The 23,756-nt window shown below is 39.0% G+C and overlaps 1 long non-coding RNA gene across 1 annotated transcript; it reads right to left on the reverse strand.

Moving 5' to 3' along the window:
• Nucleotides 1–5,105: 5,105 nt before the first annotated feature.
• LOC109201952 (uncharacterized) lies at nt 5,106–12,140 on the reverse strand. The gene is made up of 3 exons (XR_002061901.2): nt 12,105–12,140; nt 9,149–9,249; nt 5,106–6,981 (listed from the first exon to the last, which is right to left on the reverse strand). It is a non-coding gene; the product is annotated as an uncharacterized LOC109201952 (long non-coding RNA).
• Nucleotides 12,141–23,756: the final 11,616 nt, after the last annotated feature.

A 23,756-nucleotide genomic window follows, 5' to 3' on the forward strand; every position in this document is an offset into this window, starting at 1 on the left:
TTATCTTTCTCCATCTCTGAGTGAAGTTCACTCTCTTTCTTTTCTCCCCCTGTGAAATACAGCAGCTGGACCTTTAGCTAGCAACACACTGTGCGACAAACTGCACACAAACAGTTTGTGTGTTTGCAGATGTTTGCTGAGCTGATAGAAAAACTGCATTTGAAGTTACCTGACACTTAAAAAACACTCCCTTCATAATCCTCGCTCCTCTTTTGTGCCGCTAGCTAAATACCGAAATACTTCAACTTATGGACACCTGCAGTCGTTAAATATCAGTAAATAAAAACACTGTTCCACTTTAACCCCTTACTTTGGTGCACAGTTTTGCCTCTTTCATCTCTTTTTACCTGGTGATTAATCAAAAAGGATTGCCTCTCATGTGTTACTATTCAGGCTCAAATTGGTTTGATGTTTGAAAGCCCGCAGTGAAGTGAAATAATATCTCCCCTCAAATGCGTTGAAAGAAAAGTCTGTTCTGAAAATTTAAGGAGTAGAAAGTACAGATATCTGTTTGAAAATGTAGAGTGTAAATGTAAAAGGTTGCACAGATACCTGAAAATTCTACTTACAGTACAGTAACCAAGTATATCTTTTTAATACATGCATTTTTTATGTATGTATTTAATTATAGGAATTTTTAGTTTATCAGAATCAGAATACTTTATTAAATTATCTAAGTATTAATATTATTGGGCATCATCAGTGGAGGTATCAGACTTGACTTGCACATTGCATGCTGCACACAATATGCAAGCAGTTAGGACTTCATATTCAGACATCTGGTGGCATTCTGCACGATGAGTTAAGGGGGCACTCGGTTTTCAGCAGTGAAACAGTAAAAATGAACCAACTACAAAACATTAAATATTTAAACAGATGTCATGACACAGTGCAGTTTGGACCCAAAAGACAGACAGACAACTGGTTTATTGTTTGCTTAGTTTTAATGCGGAGTGTGGTGAGTTTTCAGCAAATGTAATATTGGGACGAGTGAGTCACAACTCAGAGAAAATCATGGAGACTTTGCCAGAGAAGAGAGTGAAAGAGGGAGGTTTCCAAACAGGATAGGGTAATAATAACAGGTTGTAAAGGTCAGATTATGTCCAGTACTTGCAGAGAAATGAGGTGAGGAAGGGGTGTTGAGCCGGCAGGCGAGTTCCAGAATTCAGGCAGGTGAAGAATGCTGAGTGAGGTGAAGCAGGTAGAGGCCCTTGCTGCTATGGAGGCACTGGCTGGTTGAGGACTTCCAAAGGTGGACTACCAAGAGAAGGTAAGTGTTCTTTCAAATAGCCAAGATTTCACAAGTGTTTTCAGGTGCCAAATGCAGAGATGGTGATCATCTGGTGAAGGACTGTGACACCAACTGTCAGGAGACGAGGGGAATCTACCAGGAAAGTCCACCTCCTGGTGGAGACCAAACTGAGGCTGCTCACCAACTCCACTTGAGTAAAGACCTGAAAAAGTAGAACATAGACATACCTATGCAAGAAACCAAACAGGACCTGCCAAAACCATGGCAACAGATTCCAGCCATCCATCTATCTTCTTCATCTTATTCAATTCAGGGTCAGGGGGCAGCTGAGGTTCAAGCCTATCTCAGCTGTCATAAGACAAGAAGCGTGGTACACTCTGGACAGCTTGTCAATCTATTGCAGAGCTAACACAAAGAGACAACTATTCACACTCACAGCCATGGTAAGTTAAGAATCACCAGTTAACCTAACCCCGTGCATGCTTTTTGAATGTGGAGTACCTGAAGAAAACCCAGAAGGCACAGGAAGAATATATAAACACAGGAAGATAATATAAAAGGCCCCAGCCTGGATTCAAGCCCAGGACCTTCTTGTTGTGAGACAACACTGCCAATGTGCCATGCTCACCAGATTCTAATAATTCTAATAATATTCAAACAAAGAGCTGGAAAACCCATAAAAAGCTCTACTAAGGTGAACTTTATACAGATGATTAGTGATTGAGCAAAAACACACAAGACATGTAGTTGATCGGTTGTTTTTAGTACAGTATTTCTGTTTTGAACATTCTAGAAATGATCCTCATATATATTTTTCACTCCTGGTGATGATGGACTGACTTATGGATTAGCAATAAGCTGGAGTTTGTTTAATTATAATGAAACAGACCTATACTCCATCAGCCTCTGGTTCAGTGCAGTGAGAGAGAGAGAAAGAAAGAAAGAAAAAAGAAAGAAAGAAAATAATCAGATTTATCACAGGGTAGCTTTATAATTATTTACTCCATTAGCCATTAGTGGTCGGCACAAAGTGCACTGGCTCGCAAAATTAGAATCCTTATCTGAATGTTCCAGAACCTTCACTGTATTCTGAAGGAACGTGTACATGCAGCAGGATGAATCCTAACCAGGAAGCACTGGGTAGACAAGGACATCTCAGTTTACATGGTACAAGGATGTTTGTTTAGCAACAGCTGATTCATGGGAAACTTTGATTTCTGAAAGATTAAGGATCTTATCTGAACTAAATCTTTTTTTAAATGCCACTTTTCCAGTGAATGAAATAATGCTGAAAACATTTTTGTCTCACTTCATTTTGTGATTTTATTTGTAATTAAGAATCCCCTTTTCATTATAGAAGCAAATAGGTCATTTGCTACTCTTTAATGTTAAGGTCATTATAAATTGATTCCAGCGTACATCAGTTCTTTAGATTTGCATTCCCTTTAAAAGCAGACTTCCTGATAGTTAATTTTAATGTCTCTTTTGTGAAGAATGACATGCCAAGGATGAACTGTTTCCATTTGTGTGGGAGGTAGAAGGGCACATTTATATGCTCAAATTAAATAAAATGACTCGAGAACATTATTACTTAATGTTTTTGAACTGCAGCTTTTATTAAAGACTTGACATTAAATTTGCTGGTCTTTTCCTGGATTTGCTCCATTACTGTGTGCCATTACCTTCCATCTAAATCTTTTTTGCCATGGATGATCTGCATGGCATACACATTTAAATCCTCAAACAGGAACTTACTGTAAATAAAGTGCCAGGGTGTAAATCAGCCAGCACCTAATCCATGACTATCCATTGACCCAATCTGGTAGTTAGTGGAACTTTTTCGCTTTGTTGAGAGAATAATTGAGGTTGTGGCAGAGCTCCTGCATACAGCATCCACTTCAAATTATGATATGATCAATGATGAATTCTTTTTATACTTTTAAAAATTGCAACTAGAATTTGGAATTCAGTGTTAGAACTTCAGGCACCAGCAAATGTAAAAGTGATGAAGGAGTTTAGAGGATTTTCTGTGTATCAGATTCAATGGACCTCTATAGACTTTCAGTAGTAATTTGCACCACCTTTTAAGCCATAAAAGCAAATGGCAGAGAAGGGCAGGACACATTTCACAGTCACAAGGACTTTGCACAGAACTTAAACTCTGTCTTTGTCTCTTGCTTTCTCTCTGCCAGGCCAGGGAAACTTCAAGTACCTCGTCAGCTCAAAGTCTCAAGTGCAGCTGAAGTGGGATAGTGCAATCTTTTGCAATTTCTGAACGATATTACAGTTTACAGTCAGTCTGTGTTGTGGCTGCCTTTTCACTTAAAATAACTGAGCAGATGGGATTTTGAAAGTTCACTTCAAAGGCTGAAATGTTTAAAGGGGGTTATAATGAGAGGAGCTGTGGTTACACAGGGATTCATACGACACTATTGAAAGCTTCAGCTTTGAAATGTGACAGCCCCTTTTTTTTTCAGTGTGTCAGATTAAGGTGAGTGAAATACTGATCCGGGAGGACTGAAAGATATCAAGTTATTATTAAAACAACATGTGTCAGAGCGTCCAGCGAATTCACACCTTTTCCACTTCCTAAAATGAAACAGTTCACACCAGTGAAATGCTTCATGGTTATGTTGATTACTATAGTTGAAGAAGTGCCTTAAATGCTTTCCACAAGAGACGTGATGGAGTACTGCTCATTAAACCACTGACAAGACATAAAAATTTACATCTTATCAATCATTTTTAAGACTTATGTCAGTGAGTTATAAGTGTTAATAAGAAGTATGTTTTTCTTGAATTATCACCAAAAAGATGAGCTGACCAATCCAAGTTTTGGGAGTTAACTTGGATACGAGAACCAAGGAAACACTTGAAATCAGTGTATATTATTTCTGCACTTATTAAACCTTCAATGGATAACTTTTGGCACCCTAGTTATTCTAAATGGTATTACAGCAGGCACTGTTGCAAAGACATATTGCTGCATAGGGATGGGAATCAAGAGAACCGGTTCACAGTAGCTCAATAAATTTCAGTTTGTGTGCAGCAGGAGGCAAATAGTTTCACAGTCTACAGCATGGAGGTGGACACTGCTTTTATTGTTATTGCACAAAAGGATGAAAGGGTGATGGCAAAGTGCAAACTGCATCCAGGACAGAAACAACTGGATTATGCTGCAAACACAACTTCGGCTCTTTTCAAGCACTTGCACAGACAGCATGCTAATGCTAAGCTAGCCAACAACCCAGAGCGATGGTAAAGCTTAGTGAATGCTGACCCCAGCCCAGAAACCAGACCCTGAACTTCAACATGTAACAAACTGATGAGCAGTCAGGCTTTAGCCTCTGTTTGTGAAGCAGAATCACCATGGCGATTACTTTAACGTCTTGTTGTGCTGGTTTTCATCTTTGCTTTGTGCTGTCCAGACAAATGTTTTTTAGAAACCAACTTCACAGGTCAGTGTTGGTTGATATTGAAATATTTGACTAATTACTCTTTTAATGGTAAAAAATGACCGTGGTGTAGCGATTAATATAGATCCCCTGTTTGAGAATGGGAGGGGACACATGGCCTCACAAGTGGTGTATTCCTCATGCCTCTCCCAAGCCCAGATAAATAGGAGATTTGCATGAGGAAGGGCATCTAGTTTAAAATCTGCACCAAATCAAATATTCATCTGCAGCAGCGACACCTTCGCAAATAAGATACCCAAAAGTTCTACTCAGTTAATGATGAAAGCTTTAAGATATCAGCTGAAGGTGCTGCTGTGAGTGCACTCATTACTACATTTCTTTAAAAACAGCAGTACCACTAAAACAAAAACAAAAAAACCGACAAAGAAAAACCCCTTCACATAATTTTAATAAAGCAGTTATTCAAAAAACAATTAACATAGTAACAAGTACATGATTTCATGCTTGATGTGACTTGAGGAGTTACTTCTTTCTTGAGGGATTGAGTGTGCTGCGCTTTATCTAACAGAGGCAGCAGCTCTTCCTTTTTCATTACCCCTTGCAAATATTTAAAACTAATTATCTGTCCAAAGAAAAGTGACAGAAAAAAATGCAGTGAAGACAGTTTTAAAACCCTGTTTTGTGAAAGATCTTCATCACTAAGGTTAGCGAAAAAAAAAAATCCCGTGTGTGACCATTCTTCACATTTTTATCATGCCAAATGTTTTTAGTGTGAAATTCTAGCAGTGAGAAATCAGTTATCATTAACAGTAATTTAATAGAGCTTGCATTGACTCCCCGTGCTAACAATGACAACTACATGAAGCAGACAGATCACTACTTTCCTGGAAAGAAAATAATATGATAAACATATAGCTACCTAATACTTTAATTGCCTAAATTCAAAATGTTACCCTGACACAAAACATCATGTATCCTTCCTAACTGAAAGTCTCCTTCTGTTCTGAAAATCTCTGTCGTAATAGTGCAAAATTGAACCACCGCATTACATGCAGAGCATGAAGGAGAGCGAGACTAGGCGTATGGGACCTGACTGTCAAGGTGATGCCTGTTATTGAATTGCCTGCAAAGCGTAAAATTGATACGCACACATGTCTCAAACATGTAAGAACCCCAAGGTCACGTACATGAGCGTGATTTTCAAATAAAAAAATGTTGGACTATGGTTCATGGCTTAGTATTGTAATGGTTCCAAACATACATTTTTTTTCCCACTTCTAATATCTTTTAACAGGCATGATGAATTTTAGTAAAACTAGATATTTTAGTATTTGTTTATTCAGGTTCTTTTTCAGAAACAGTCATTCGTAATGCTCGCTGTGTGTGTCTGCCAGCCACTCGAGGCAGGAAAGAGAGGCACACAGAGGGCAACTCATGTAAAAAGGGACTGTGTTGACCTTACACATGGCACCCACAGGGGAGCAAAACACTCCGGCTAAATGAAGGTCCTGTCAGATAGGCATTAAATGGGAATGCTGTAAGCCCTTCTCCATCTCAGTATCCCCCTGAGCCCTGCTGCAATCACTGTCTGTTCCTCAGTTACAGCCCCACGCTCATAAACACTCTCACTTACGCTTGCGCGATGCACTGCAGACACATGCACACACATGCAGATACTGTACTGTCTCTCTTTTAGCAAACATAACAGCTGCCTTACCTTTAATCTTTACCTTATATCAGCAGGTACATTCTCATTTTCAGAGACAGTAATACAGTTTAAAAAAGGGCACCACTTCATTACTGTACACGAGCCTTGCCTCATCTAGAAGCATGTATAATAGATGCATATGTCACACTATGTATGCACAATTATTGGAACCAAAATGAGTTAGAAATAAGGTGAAATTGAACTAAGATGGAAAATAAATAGAATATAACATGCTGGGATATATATTGCTTAATTCACAAGTCATTTTTGCAGTTGGCACCCCTAATTAAAATAAAATGTATGTATATGCATTTTGTATACTGATTTTAAGGTGGTCTGTATACCTAGACCCATATACTTTTATGTCTCCGATTCTTCTCAAGTTCTCTTCATGAGAGGACACTGTCACATAATGCAATCTTGAGACTTGAACCTCTAAAGCACTGTCCTCCTGTGGTTAGACCTCTTGGGTGACCACTTAACCTCATATCTTGTCCTTTGGCACCACATGACATTTTAGAGACTGCGCCAACACCCAACCAGACTCCAGCAGCAGCAACCCATCATTTCTGCAGATCCCGTCTGACCCGAAGCCATGCAACAGCCTTGAGGCAGAAACAGAAACTGTGATTTAAACTATGACAATGGCAGCTGTACAAAAATGCTTTTCCAAAACATTCAAGGAGATCAAATATAGCAGGGAAAACAACAAAATTCCCGCTGGACTACAGAGTTTTGTTTGTTTTTTTCATTTTTGGAATGAAACTGAAGAAAGAGAACAGTTTTAAATGGCATACACATTTTATGAAATGTGCAGACCTCTCTAGTTTAGACAGTTGGTGGAGTTGTTTACTTTTTTACTAGCTGCAGCAACGGTTTGTGTGTAGCGCACTATGATGTGGTTTACATCCAAATACAACACTTGCCTCAAAAGACTTTTTAACTGCCTTTGCATCATCCCTTTAAAAATCACAGCTCTTTCTTGTTTGTGCTGCTGACTTCAGTTGGAAACCTCTTCTTCAGAGATGCTGCCTCTGCATCATGTTGTCTCTCAGAGGTACACTTTATTCAGAATTCATTATTAGCTTTAACTTTATTTTCAAAGTTCTCTCACTCTCCTGTCTTAATACATTTCTCTACAGGTATTTATTATTTAGAAAGCAAAACGCAACTATTTCAAAGGTGCCTACTGTCAGGTTTGCCTTATTTGCACACAAAAGACTTGGATAATAATTTGCCATATAACACTCACTAGACTCATGCTAGGGCTCCTACCTATTGGGCATGCATTTTATTTTATTCCTCTCTGAACATATTTGGGAGTTATACATCGGTCACAGTGTTAACACAGTAAGTAAAGCAATGCACTTCTTCGCTTCTTCAGTTTCACTCTGAACCCTGCACAGCTGACATGATACGTGTCATGACATGGTTGTTGTGCCAGTTGGGCTCATCTGAGTATTTCACAAACTGGTGATCTACTTAGATTTTCCTGCACAACAGTAATTCAAATAATCTTTCACTGCAACAAAGGTATGCAGAAGAGCACCTCTGAATGCAGAGCATATCAAACCTTAAAGCAGATGGGCTCCAGCAGCAGAAGACCACACAGGGCGCCACACCCATCATCTAAAAACAGGCAACTGAGTCTACAGTTCACATGGTCTCGTCAAAATTGTAAAACAGATGATTGTGAAAATGTTACCTGGTCTAATAAGATTTCAGATGGCAAGGTCAGAATTTGGCATAAACAGCATGAAAGCATGGATCCAGCCTGCCTGGTATCAACAGCTCAGCCTAGTATAATGGTGTGGGGGATATTTTCTTGGCACACTTTTGGCATCTTACTACCAAGTGAATATGGTTTAAATGCCACAGCTTACTGTATTATTGTTGCTGACCAAGTCCATCAAATTATGACAACAAGGTGTCAGAGAATCTGCAGTAAAGAGTGTCCAGTTCACAACAATAGTCCTCTCAAGTCACCGTATACTTTAAGATATAGCAGAAGCTTCGGCAACCTTCAGCATCAGGAGAGCCAATTTAACTCTTCCTACCAAACAATTAGAGAAAAAGAGTAGTACACTCCAGTGACAGGGGACAGGCGGGAAGATGACCAATGTAATTGGGAGAGGATAAATTAATATATATACCATATGTATGGTATATGGTTAACCCTAATCCTAACCCGTGGTTTGCAAGTCGCATGTGGCTCTGTAGTTGCAAAAGAGCCAGCCACATGTGGCGTGCGAGCCGCAGGTTGCGAAAGAAGAAGAATTTTATTGATTTATCATTAAATCAAAAAGAGGAAAAATCCCACAAACTGTGAGCTACATCCAACTTTTACAAATTCGAAAATAAGCTTCAATGATATTAAATCAGATATTCAAACATCAGTATCGTACTCTATATACAGTAATCAGCTCAGTGCCTGTGACAATAACACTGACTAGACCAATATGTCACAGTAAATTTAAACAAAGGGGGAAAAAAGAGAAAAGATTGAACTGTCACACAGATATCTGGAATTCAATACTTTCATATTTGTGTCTCCCTGCAGCCTACGCATCCATATACATTGATCTGATATATCAGTCTCTGTCCACAGGACATGTCTGGGAAAGAATAGTGGACATTTTAAGTTAGTCATCCAGAGCGCATCTATAAGCAGCACATGAGCATTTACTTTAAAAAGCTGCTATTCAGGACAGCTGCCAGAAAGTGACAGTGAATATGTAATGGCCTTTATAACTGGAAACCTATCCCTGATACCTTGACATTTGCAAAGCAGAGGATAGATGCTCTTCGTAGCCTCTTGGTCTTTCACTCAGATTCCCATCTCAGCTAGCACATATACTGTATATTTTGTCAACCTAGAATGGAAAAAATAAAGTGTGGATAAAGGCCTTCAAATACATAGCACACTTGCAAATATTCGGCGCAGCATTTGTCAGGTTAACCTCTAACATTTACATGGGCAAAAATCAATTCAGTGATTTCTTTTTTTATGACTGGCACTCTGTATTTCATAGCATTTGAAAGACCAGTTTGAAGGGCAAAACATGCTCCATCAACCGAGGATTCAAAGCATTCTTGGAAAGGTTTTTCAATAATTGGCAGGCAGCTACAGATATTTTTAACCCTGTTATTTCCAGTTGAATACCATCACATCTATCTACTTCAGTGACACTGATGGAATACTGATGAAGTATTAGTTTATATCTCTTTAATTGCACAAACCATTATCATACTATGTTTGACTCATGTCAAAAAAACTTCAGATGGCTAGAGCAGATTTTGGACACACAGGAATATTCAGAAACAAACCAAACAGATTTGTGTGAACTGATTTTCTTTTGATAATTTCCATCCATCCATCCATTTTCGTCCACTTATCTAAGGCCGTGTCCCAGGGGCAGCAGCCAAAGCAGAGAAGCCCAGACCTCCCTCTCCCTGGCCACCTCGTGGTCCTCAGACTGTGACTGAGTGTTTATGTTTTTGGTTATTAATATTCTTTTCTTCGGTTTATTCTGGTTATATTTTGGAGTGCTCTAGTTCTCTGGTTTTGCCTTTATGCCTTCCCTGTGTTTCACGCCCCTTGTCTAGGGTTCTCCTGTCTCCCCTTGTCCGTGTCTCTGTGTTATGTTTACAGGTCTTGAGTTCAGTTGTGTGTTTCCTGTTTTATTTTGTTAGTTTTTGTCCCTCGTCAGTGTATCTAGTTTTGCTTTCCCTCGTCTCATTATGTCTTGATTAGTCCCAGCTGTGCTTCCACCTCTTCCCCATCCTCTCGTGTTCCTGTCTCTGTATTTTAGTTCTCAGTCTTTCCTTGCTCGTTGTCGCGATCTCCCTCATTCCACACTGTGTGTTCAATCTGCCAAGCTGCCCTGTTTATTTTATATATTCAGTTTAGTTAGTTTTCCTTGTTCAGCAATAAAGCTGTTTTTGAGTTTACGTTTCACGTCCTGGAGTCTCCATTTGGGTCCTTTCCTGGTTGCCTGCACAAAGCTTATGACAGGTGTTCCCAGGCCAGCTGAGAGATATCTCTCCAGCATGTCCTGTGTCTGCCCTGGGTTGTGGGACATGCCCGGGACACCTCACCCAGGAGGCATCCTTATTAGATGCCCTAACTACCTCAACTGCCTCCTTTCGATGTGGAGGAGTAGCAGCGCTATACTGAGCTCCTCCGGGATGCCCCTCTTGGAGTTCAGAGTTTTTAATTTAGCACTTTTAAGTTTTATTTTTATGTTTATTTAAGTGTTTGTCTTACCGTATGTTTTGCACTAAGTACCGCAGCACTTTCCTAATGTTGTAAACCTGCTCAACATTTGGCAGTAAAACCCTTTCTGATTCTTATTCTAAATTATTTAATAACTTCTTTTTTTCTCAGAATACGTGGCCTCCCACAATTCACTGTTTTTACACATCTTTGTACCTAAAATGGCCGTAAAAACATTCCAATAGTGTGTTCTAAACTTTTTGGGTGGAAAACAGTGTATATAGCATTTGTAGTATATACAATACTTTGTTTCTGTTGTTTCTTTGCCTGTTAGAAATCTTTCATTTAACTTGTTCATCATTAGTGATATCTTCTTGAGAAAATTGTGCTGGTTATGAAATATTTAGCAGTTCCCTTGCAAGCTGAAATTGCCTCCTCTACAACACTGAGCATTGGTATGCTAAAGCCTGAGCTACCTCCTTTACATTTTCTTTTCAGAGCCAGACCCTTTTTTTTAATGTATTTATGTGGTCTTTAGCAATTATTCTCCATACTTTCTATTTTCAGTAAAAGTGAGCATCTGAGAACAAGCAGTAAAATACAATAAAGCCTCTATCGCGGTTTGAGGCTGGATGTCAGCCAGTGGTGTTGGGGATCTTATAAAATTGATGGAATTATGAATGCAGAAAAGTACCGTCAGATCTTGATCAACCATGCAATACCATCTTAAACTTTCCTAATTTGCAACAACTTCACTTTTTCAGCATATTGATGGCCAAGGATTGGGTATGCGGACAGAAGCTTAACCCTAAATCACAGCTTTATTTGCTGGAAAAGGTGAAGCTACAAAAAAAAGGAAGAAAATGAACTCACGGCTAAACAGAAAGTCAGAGACTCACATAACATGAGGGAGATTGCGACAGATGGAGATGTAGATATTATATAGATACAAGGGTTTGCCCTTGTATCTAGGGAACAGACCACAGGTGGGAACACAGCTCACACAAATCCAGATAAAGAAAGCCAAAATGAACATGACTATTAAAATAAAACAGGAAGTAACAAACACTGACACCCAGGATGAGACACACGAGCTAGACACTGGTGCAGGGGAGAAACAGACATGAACAGAACAGAAATCAAGAATTATAATTAACAGCTTAGAGGTACTGGAAGGTGACATGTTCAGAAACTGGAACATGGCATACTTCGGGAACCCAACATCATTCTCTTAAACTATGCAAAAATAAGTCCAGAACCAAAACTCAAAATCCTGGATCAAGGACCCAGGACCATGACACAATGATTCAAAATACACTGCCAGTGCAATAAAAGCACACCTGGATACAAAAAAATACTCAGCAGTGTCATGAAACGCTATGTGGCAGGCAGGAATTGGACCCAAAATGCAGGCTCGTAGACACAAGGGATGAACTCAAAACCACAGCTTTATTCACAGGCTGGGAAAGCATACAAAGTAAACTAAACTGGGGAATAACACACTAAACTTACAGGGAGACACCAGGAGATCCACACAGCATGAGGGACGACGCGACACTGACTCAGAGAAACACAGGGTTTAAATACACTGGGAAGTAATGAGGGGAATGAGACACAGAAGGAGAGCACAGCTGGGAGAAATCAGGACTGACGAGACAAGGGAGCAAAGCAGGACACATTTACATAAGACACGGACCTTCAAAGTAAAACAGGAAGTATGACACAGAGACGTGAACTTGGCACAGTGGAGACAGCAACTAAGAAACACAGAGACATAAACCATAAGACAGAGGACTCTAAGAACCGAAAGACACAGAGGGAAACTCAACATGCAGACAGACTACACAGAACAGAGGGGACACAGAGAAACACGAAGGGCAACGGATCGAAACTAGAAACGATACAACTCACAAGCACAATACTACAAAAATCATAAAGAATTAAACATGCTGGGTCAGGGGACCCAGGACCCTGACAACCAGAGCACTATCAGTCATGGACTGGCCTCCCCGGGAGAATGGGACAAATGGCAGCCAACATCTAAAGCAGGGCTTTGAATGTCCTTCAAGAAAGCTGAAGACCAATTAAAGAAATTACAAGAAAGCTTGCCAAAGAGAATTGTGCAAACTCTTATTTATTTTATTTCCCTTTTCGTGTATTTTTGCATCTTTCATTTAATCATTGCACTTATATCCCAGTTTTTGTTGGCAAAATATAAAGAAACAAGAGAAGACTTGAGACTTTTGCACAGTACTGTATGTCTCTGTTGACTTTCAGTGCTCAAAATAGGCAATATCTATTGTATACAGTACTTCAAAACATCCATGATTACATGGCACTTCTTATCTGACACTGAGAATGACTTACACTGAATGATAAATGTCTTGACTTGATCATAATCATATAGAAGCTGTATTTGTCTAATTGGTACAATATACTCTGACCTAAGGGTGAGCAGTGCAGTTTCATCATTATCATTTCAGTCAAGACCATCATAGTAAAGCAAATACTATTATTTTCTTTTACAGTCATTCATAATTGGTGTTATGGGTGTGTATTGAAGCCTGTGGGCCTTCTCTGAGCATACATGAAAAGATGCAGGAGCAAGTCTCCAGCACAGAACAGAGCAGCCTTCAGTGAAAACAGACATGACAGTGATTAAGTCAGACACAGCACTAAATGAGAAGCAAGGGTAAAGGCAAGTAGCACAGTAGCTTGCAGAGGCACCAGAAGGCAAACAGCTGATCTAGGTTGGCACTGAAATCAGCTGACTTTTGGCATCGTGGCTGGACCTTACCTCTAGGTCTGCCTTTACAACTGCTATCCTGGATTGGTGTCAAGCTCTGCTATGACATGGATTTTGCATCACCATCATAGGGATTTCATCAAATCAATACATTTGATAGACTTTGATACCAAAACTCCCTGGGACTGCAGTTCTTTCAGCATATGCCTAAAAGTGTTCTAGACAGTTTCTTGGCTCATAGACAGAGGAGTGATACTTTCCAAGAAGGGCCCTTTGTTCTGTGGCATGTTGCCTGAGGTTTAGTCAAAGTCCAACTTATTTGCATGACAACTGATATGTTTTGGGCACGAGTGACTAATTGTCAAGTGGGAATTGTTTATAACAGAGTCAAAGCAGAGTTTGGCCCTACCAAGTTAGATCTTTAGGCAGATAAGAATTTCTGTACATTATATTGCTAATATTGCTTTCAAGGCATATGATTGATTGGAGTTTGAATAAACTCAAATTTATTTCAGAAGGCAAAGGCATCAGTTGTTTTTCTATGTTGAAATACATTGCTGAAGCACATAACAACAGGCCAGGACAAAAATGATATATTTTAAAGTCTGTGTTCTGCTAAAATGTTCTTTTTTTAATGTTTTCTAACCTTTATTTGAACTGAAAATGATGACAGTTTTTCCAACAAATAGCCTACTTTGTGGGAAATTATAGTCAGATTTCATGCTAAATATAATAAGCGCTGGTACAAGTGAGATGTGTCTGCAGGACGAGAACCAATTTCTGACTTGAATTCATCTATAGCATCCCACTGCAATTCAAAATAAGGCCTTAGCTGAATTTATTCATACAGTAAAGCCTCCGAGAGACCAGATCAAACATTTAACTGATGCTTGCCATGTCTGATACAGCTGCTGAGGGGAAAAAAAGGATAACTGCATTACTGTTAGGAAATACATGCTGTGTAAATGGCTGAGAGAACTTAACCAAATGAAATTTCCTTTGATCTAAATTCCAAAAGTGGTTCTGTGCACGCAGAATAATCTTGTCTTGGCTGATATTAATGTTTTATTAGCTGCCCAGGCTTTGTTCTTACTGTGAATGGGCATTATCTTGTCGTATGAAAAGAACCACTTCTAATCCCAAAATGAAGTTAATGCCATTGGTATTCATATCATGAACCTCACATTACTGTTTAAATAAGTCTTTAGATTCCCAGTTTTATCATTCTGGAAAGCCATTTTCATAATAAGAAATAGAATCTCTACCACAAAGCTGGAAAATGTATGGGGTTTGTATCTGGAGAGGAAACTGGCACTCTTGTGATTGGACTGTTACAGTGAATCTGGTTATATTATGGAGTTATCATATTCAAGTCCAGATGGTTTGAGTATAGTCAGTGAAGTATATACACATGCAGTGTTAGTAAGGACTGTCAAGCAGACACTTAAAAGATACAAAAAAGAACTTGAGCACCATCCAAAATCAGCTTAACCTTTTAAAGTGAATGCATTGTGTTATGAGGGCAAAAACATGTGATCATGCAATTCTGAAGGCACCTTTTAAGATTCACACCATCGTTTGTACAGTTTTGCAAAAGAGGATTTGATTTTTTCCCATTTATTCCCTTTTTTGTATCTCATAATAAATTGTGTTAGATTATTAAACAAACCCTCATATAAAACAAAAGCAGCACAAGCAAACATAAAAAATACAATTTTAAATGATAGTCCACATTTTAAATTTAGTCCTGTTTTATACTCATATACTACTAAACGTCAAACCTACCAACGAGTCACCCACACACTTACAGAACAAGCTCTAACAGGTGCTACTGCCTGGCACCTGCCTCTTAATCCCAACTCTGAGTACTGAGCTGGTTTGGGGGGATGGTTTTCATTGCCTATTGTTCTGTCTTTGTTGCACAGACATGACAAGCCATGGTTTCTCCTACCTTAGTAAGATTATTGTTCATGAAGCCAGTATCGGAAAGACACTAGACAAAAATGGATGGCAGAGTGGTGCGTTGAATTCTGCCAAAATGCATCTTGATAGTACTCAAACCTTGTGCTCTATGGAGATGAAATGAAAGTTCTTTGGCTACGGATACGGTAAAAATAACATTTTGCTGGGGGTGGCACCGTAATGTTGCAGGGAAGCTTTTCTGCTTCAGAGCCAGGGAGACTTACTATATTTTGCAGAAAACATGAATTCTCCCTCCTGCCAGAAAATCCTCGAGGTGAATATCATGTCATCAGTCTGTGAGTTAAAGCACAAACAAGTTATATGGCACAGAAATAATCCCAAACACAAGACTAAGTACATGTCTATATGGCACAAAAAAAGGTTTAAACTAAAATTTTCAAACCGAAGAGTCAAAGTTCTGTCCTGAAGCTGGACCTGAAAATAACAGTTTTAGCTTCACTAAAATCAGTTATTATTTAAACCCTGATTTTTCATTTCCCCAGGTCGCCTTTGTTTTATGTCAGAATTTGTTTGAAGATCTGAGAGAATTCCCCCTTCACTACTCTCACAGAGTATTTTGGAAAAGCTAAACTCCTAACTATAAGAAGAGAAGTAAAAGTGACAGGTGTGTGCAGCTTTTGCTATTGTTGTGTATGAGCTATAGTTTGTTATTGGGGTAAATAAAAGTAGGGTGCCAAACAAGATTAATGTAAGGAAATGTGAACATCACCTAATGATTGTATTTTAATATGTAGATATAATTTAAAAAGTCCAGACAAAGCTACTTTTGGCTGTTCCCTTATGACCCAAGAGATCTCTGCTGCAGATGGATCCACATGTTTGACTTGGCACAGATTTTACATTGGATGCCCTCCCACTGCTCCAAGCTTGTGACAAGCACTGGGAGTACACTATTTCCTTTGGTCTCCTCTTTCAGATCTTTCATATATCAATGAAACCAGCATTAAAAGATAAAATGTGAATAAAATCAAGAAAAGATCAAGGCTTCCTCTGTATCAAAATCATTCATATATAGTTGAAATTACATCTAGAGGCACAGTTTCTAATAGATGTGTTTGTATGTAAATACAACCTCATGGATGTAATAACCTGGCATATTGCGAGCAGTCAGGTATGCAGACATTCCAGTCTACATTCAGGGCCGTTATCTTCCATGTCCACTTTCTGTAACACTTTAAGAGACAAGCATGTGAAATGATTCATTTTAAAGCATGTCTATTCAGTGATGCAAGAGCTTCTCAATTTGTGAGTCTCTGCAGCTGAAATGGCGGGTTCAGCGTTAGCGCAAACAGTAGAGCCACAATAGCCACATTTATGCAAAATACTGTGCGCTAAAATGAAACCTAATGGCAAGTGTGGAAGGGCAGAAAATAGTTCCTCAAATGGCTACTTGATGCAGGCTTCAAAGGCAAGTCAATACTCATATATTTCCATGTTAAAATGCTCAGATTTACCGAAGAAATAAACATGTTTACAGCCTGGTTGAAAAAAATAAAACTCAGAAAAAAGGCTGTGTGACAGGTTAATATTCTCACACCTGGCACATTTAATTTATACTAAGGTAAAAAGTTATGTCTTATTATAGACAGAATCATAAAATCTGTGCTTCTGAATTGTTTCACAACCAATCATTGATGTAGAGTCCACCAGTCAGACCATTTCCTGGGTTTTCCGTTGGATTTTTATTAGTTTATTTTCTGCTGAAAAGTAAGCATTTGTGTATGTGAGCGGTGCATAATTGTAACGTTTAAGCATTTTTAAATACTTTGCAGTGCATTTTTATGCTACTGAACAGTTGCCTCAAGGTGTTTTATATTGTAAGGTAAAGACCCCACAATAATACAAGTTGTTGAGCTCCAGAGAATGAGATAAACATCTCTGTACTGTAATACTCAGGATTTTATGGATTTTAAATCTGTACTGTACATCGTGTATTTGTTAGGCTCTAAAATTAAGTCTAGGGCAACGCCTTCAGGTTGCATATAATAAGCACTCAAGCAGTCACTTTTCCAGGCCAATTCCCACAGCGCCAAGGAGTTTGCTAGGTCTGTCACGTCAACGGTCACAGCTTCTGTCCTAATGTAGCCAAATAAAAAGCTTGACTGCTCACCAGTCTGTCCTCAGCTCATCCTGTCAATTAAGACTACAAGCCTCAGGGAACTCGTGACAAACAAAAGAATCTGTGCTGCTAACAGGCTGTTACTGAAAAACAGTTTTTTATGTAGCATCTCAATCAAAACGCACTTTAAATCTCATCTCGGCAAAAGTCTTCTTTTTGTCTTTTTTCTTTGTCACATGAAGCTTGGGTCAAAATGTAGTTAATCTTATCAGTGACTAAACACTCAAATTATCTTCTATTGTACCGACTGTAAAGGAGGTTAACAATGTCTGACATTTCAATGGGAAAGTAATCATATATTACATATGTAAGGACAAATCAATCAAATTGTGAGAAATCTTTGGAAAAGTGATGACAGAAATAAGCTTTTGTGGGTCAAGAGCATATTTTGGGTTTCTCTCCAAAGTCTGTTATCACAATATATTATTTTTACTTGAGCACATCAACACTCAGCCCACATGAAACCTCTGGAAAAGATAGAGTTTAGCAATGTGAACTCTTCCTAGGGGTGCATTCAGCGAAGACAATGAAACCTCTGTTACACAATTGATGCTAAAATTGCAAGTAACACAGTCATCTCCCTGAGGTATGCATACTTTCCAGTAAATTCAGCACTACAGCAATTATGTCAGATTAGCACAGTCCTTGAAACAGCTGGATATAAAACCTCATGAGCTTTAGGAGTTAAGTGGCTAGTTGTCCAGCACCATCTCACCCTACTACAGCTACCAAAACATAATTTAAACATAAACCCAATATGAAAAAATGCTTAAAAACAAACGTAACTGGTTTGTCTTCATTATCATTACAGTGGCTCATGTTGACAATGGGTTTATCTTTTTTTGTGGTGATTAACCCAGAGGTGATTAAAGCCCAACTATCAAGTTCTCCTCAACTCTGCAGAATGTTTTAATATCTTTTATCTAACTGTTTTGCTTTTCTGTCTCACAGTTTCTCTGTTATGGTTCACCTTTACCGCTCCCATGGCTGGATTTTCTACCCGAGCAGGCAGCTGTGTACACATCAGCTAACTGTCTGGAGTATTTAGCAGTTAAACCACCTGGTATTTTCTTCCAGAGCTGACTGTGACTAAAAGAGGATGAAAAGAAGGAATACTGTGATTAAATGTTGCAGTTAACTTGAATCTGCCCTGTAACTGATTTACAGTGTTGGTCTGTGATAGGATTTCTTTTTCTTTCTTTCAAGATTTTCTGCAAAATGCTTCTTGAATATCTGGCACATTTCCACAGTTTGCATCTTTGTTGTTAATTCTTTAACAAACTCAACATGTGACTATTGGCACTCATTGAGCTAATACTAAGATGCAACTGAGTTTTGGATAAGTGTCTGCTCACTTTTGCAGTAATATCCAAGTGGGAAGAACGTGAAGCACCAGAGTGAAGTATTATTGTATGTAGTTTCCTCAGGTTACATTTCCCAAAACTAGCTGGAAGTTAACCTTAGCGAATCACCACCTTATCGTGGTGGAAAGGCTTGTGTGTCACAGTGATCCCCAGGGCCTACAGTATGTTATTGGACTTCTGTGATAATCATGGCCATCTACTGATCACCACCTGGTGGTGATGGTGGAGGTGGTGATCTGGTGGTGGAGGAGGAGGATGCTGGACAGGCCTGGTGCACCCAAACATATAGTGACTGAGCTGAGAGTGCCTGGCAGAGGCCCCTGTCTCTAAGATCTTTACTTCCCAACTCCAGCAGAACTTCAACAGTATTCCAAGAGAGGATGAGGACATTCCATTCAAATGGACCATGTACTTGCCCCTCCATTGTTGAGCTGACTGCATGGAACTGTGGCTACAAGGTGGTTGGTGCAGGTCATGGTGGACATCAGAGGAGAAACAAGCCATCAAGCTGAAGAAGGAGTCCTACTGGCCTTGGTAGGGATCAGGTAACGGCAAGAAAAGTAGAGTGTTACTCTGGCAATAGCTGAAGCAAAATACTGGTGTATGGGAAGAGTTTGGTGTTACAATGTAACAAGACAAGACTTTGGTTAGCTTCAAAGCAATTTTGGCAAACTGTCAGGCAACTCAGGAGGGGGAAGTGGAGACCCACTTACATGGTGTGAAGTGCAGGTGGGATGCTGTTGACTTCAACTACGGGTATAGTCACGCTGGCAAAGGAATACTTTGAGGACCTCCTTAATCCTGCTGTGGTGTTATGCTGTACACACCTCTGCAGCATCTGGAGAAGACATTCGACTACCTTGGGGTATCCTGTGGGAGGTGCTTCGGCAATATGGCGTCTTTTACTGGTGTCTGACCCACTGTTATCAGCCATTTGGTCCCTGTACCACAGCAAAAGTTTGGTTTGAGTCAGACTGCTGGGTGACTCCGGGTATGTGTGGGAGTGCCAGGTACCACTTGCCAACCAGTCAAGGAATACACAAATGTCCCTGCCGGTTGTTATCACATCTGCCAGTTCTGCTCTTGGAAGGCTGCAGAGTTCATTTGCTTGACTGTACCTTTGTTCACAAATCAGTGTCGAAAGATCACCTGCAGAACTTACTGCTCCTATTGTAGCATCATTGAAATTTCAACATCAGGCAAATTCAAAATGAAAATTACATTTATTTGCTTAAATTAAGAAAGCCAGTAAATACCAAAACATATTTTTTTTCTTTTAAAATTGCAACACTGCCATTTTCATAGAAACTGGTTAGCAGTTATGTTTTTTTAATCAAAATAGAGACCTTTCTCAAGACCTTACTACATGTCAGTGTAAGGTTTTATCTTCATTTTAATGTTGGATAGTTGATAATTTAGGGATCAGATGTGGTTGGGGTTTTTTTTAGTAATCATAAATTGCTGTGCCTTTTGAGGAGTGCTTATTGCATCTGCCAGTAATGACAGCCGTCACAATGCAATGCACAAGAGGGCCACTGGATTATTTATATACGTCTCTCTAAGTGGTGTACTTGCAAGTTGATCTGGTGGAAACTGACTTGTTCTGACAGCCTCTTAATGCGGCATCACTCAGTCATCAGGGAATGTACTGACCACATAACAACAGGACAACGCTGCCAGCAAGAACTTTATCCTTTTCTGGCTAATGCTATTTCTTTTTCTTTTTTTCTTTTTTCATTTCTGACATTGAGTTGTTTTTGTTGTTATGCTATTGTTTTTGCATTAATACAAAACATGTTATAAAGTGCATGTACCAGACTATATTTTTTTAAAAAGAAAAACTTTTTTTTTTTACTTTACAATTTCATTCTGAGCCAGTGTGAGTCAATAAAATGTCAAACTAGCATATCAGTCCCAAACCTATGTGTCCCTTGAGGAAACGCCTCACCTTTTATTTTGAGGATACACCTGAAGTGATTGGCATGTCAACACCATTTCCTGTCTCTAAAGACTCTGACTGACACATTGAGAACAGAGAGACATCCATAAATAAAACCTGGTCATCGTCACAATTGTTTGTGCGTATCACAGCAACTTCCTTTGTTTATAAAGACTGATTCATCTGATCTTCTCCCTCAGATCTCTTTTCAACTCTGTTGGTCTCCTGCATTGGTTTGTACATATCAAGGATGCAAGGTTCATTTATACCAGTGTGAATATTTGATGGAACTGATGAAGGAAAGACAGGAGAGAGCCAACCAAAAATAATGCAAACATTTAAAAATAGAAACGAGAGGTAACATGTTCAAGTTTCTGACATCCTTCAGAACACAGCTACTTACTTTGGCTTTCATGGTCTAACTCAAACCCACATTCAGTTTATTTTTTATCATTTTTGTATTTACAGGCACTTTTACAGTTCCAGCTCTCAGAGGCAGAATTAATATTTGAACCTCTATGCCGCTGTTCTTACTTTACTGTATATGTGTTAGGCCATGCGCAGAGCACCCTATTTCTTTTGTGTTGCAAGGCCTTCTAGATGAGCTGTCGCCTCCAATACTATCAGAAATAGATGACAAGTTCAGTGGGATTGGTGTACTGAGCAAAGACCCGCACACAATTTCAAAGTACAGAAAAACATGAATTCATAAATGACTATCTGAGCCTGAGCAGGGAAGGAAATTTCCAGATTGTCAACTACTGTACATATGGCTTTTATTGCGCATTGGAGTAATTATTCTTTTTTATTTGCTTTTGTTTTTAATGAATCAACAGATGTTTACAACCGTGCCGTCACCTTTCCTTCTAGAAGAACGATTTTTCAGTCGTGCACTTCAGAATGTTGACAACTCTCAGAGAACACATTAACGTACAATTTCATGAAATTTAATAAAGTCTTCATAAGAAAAAAAAGAAAGAAACACATCCAAATCTTTTTTTGTTCATTGTGTACCATCTGAATGCAAATGAATAACCACTCTTTGGAGAAACAAAATAACTGAATAAAAATTAAAGTACATGTAAAAATCTTTGTGAAGGAGGAGAGGCCCACTTCTAACTCGTTACACACTTTCATCATGCTAAAAATGCTACTTGACTTTTTCCAGCCCTACATGTTGAAGCTGAAAACAATGACGTGGGCAATTCTTAATCACTGCTCACGTATGACTGATTAGTATTTTTCATCAGCATGAGGTTGTGAAAGGTCTGATAAACAACTCCTTCAACAGTGCTGTCATACCTGCAGAGTCATATCTTGCATTCTAATTAATGGCACTGCAGTAGTCAGGCTGCCTACCAAGTACAGAAATAAAAAAGGGGCCAAAGTTTAGTTAACTGAGGTGATATCATAAACTGATATTCAGTAAATCAGTTGTACTTTCAGATAATTACTGTATGTCCACAGGCTGTTACTGGTGATCCATGAAATTAGATTTATCTTTTTAATTGACCAGTGAGCTAAACTAAGGAGTTTAATCATTTGAATCAGTGGGGTGGCAGAGAATTGTCATTTAGCTTTGAAAAAAATTAAGTGAAATTTGACTAGACCCCCACTGGCTAATTGAATATATGCTTCTGTTTAAGTGCATGTTAATACAATGCAAACAGTGCATTTAGACATGTAGGCATGAAGTTCAAACTGAGCATCTGAATGGGGAAGGCTGCTGGGTGGTCTGTATTTTAGAGACTTCTGATCCATTGCACAGCCATCTGTAGGGTTTACAAATAATCTTCCCAAAAAGAGATGTACTTCATAAGGCATTTTCTCCAATTGTCTCCAGAGAGCAGCAGTTCTCTGTGAGAAAATATCTTGTTGATGTCAGAGTTCAGAGGAGAATGACTAGAGGGCACAGTAACCTGTAACACTCATTACAACCAAGTTAAGCAAAGGAGCATCTCTGAAACACAAAAGCGAGTAAGTAAGTAACTGAGGATACAATTTAGGCTAATCAATATTGGACAATAGAAGAGACAATAGACCGGGGGTGGGGGAACTCCGGGACTTAAGGGCCGGTGTCCTGCAGGTTTTAGATCTGTCCTTGATCCAACACAGCTGATTTCAGTGGCTAAATGACCTCCTTAACATGTCTTGAAGTTCTCCAGAGGACTGGTAATGAACTAACCATTTGATTCAGGTGTGTTGACCCAGGGTGAGATCTAAAACCTGCAGGACACCGGCCTGGAGTTCCCCAGGCCTCAAAGGCTGTAACTGATAATAGAAGAAAAATGCTGTCTGGTGTAACGATTCTCAATTTTTACTGTGACATTAGGATGGTAGGGTCAGAATTTGCTGTAAACAGCATAAAAGCATGAATCCTTCCTGCTTTGTATCAACAGTTCTGGCTGCTGCTGGTGTTGTAATATTTTGGGGGATATTTTCTTGGCACACCCTGGCCCTCTTAGTACCAGCTAAGTAAACACCAAAGTATTTCCAAGTATTGTTGCTAACCTTCTGATATCTGTTTCCAGCTGGATAATGTACTATGTCACAAAGTTCACACTATCTGAAACTGATTTCTTGAACATGACAGTAAGATCACTGTACTCTAATGGCTTCCACAGTCACCAGATCCAAATAGCACCTTTGGGATGTCCTGGAATGAAAGATTCTCATCAGGATACATTTGCCAACAAATCTGGAGTAACTTATGTGAAAATGGACCAAATAACAATAATAACAATAATAATAACTTATAAAATAGATATTTTTGCTTTCAACAGTTAGTGCATCAGTGGATATTGTTGTGCTAGTCTGCATGAAAAGTTTATATGCTTCCTTTTTTCTTTAATTCTCTAACAGTTTCTTTTTTTCTTAATGTGCTTCAGTCAAAAGCAGACAGGGGACTGGATAGAAAATGTAGTAATTATCCTTAAGTACATAGCCCCTATTCTGTGCTGATCAATACTGAGAAGACCAGTCATCCATTAGTTGATGGAAAATAGCACAATAA

This window comes from Oreochromis niloticus, linkage group LG4 (assembly GCF_001858045.2).
Source record: "Oreochromis niloticus isolate F11D_XX linkage group LG4, O_niloticus_UMD_NMBU, whole genome shotgun sequence".
NCBI classification, from domain to species: Eukaryota; Metazoa; Chordata; class Actinopteri; order Cichliformes; family Cichlidae; genus Oreochromis; species Oreochromis niloticus.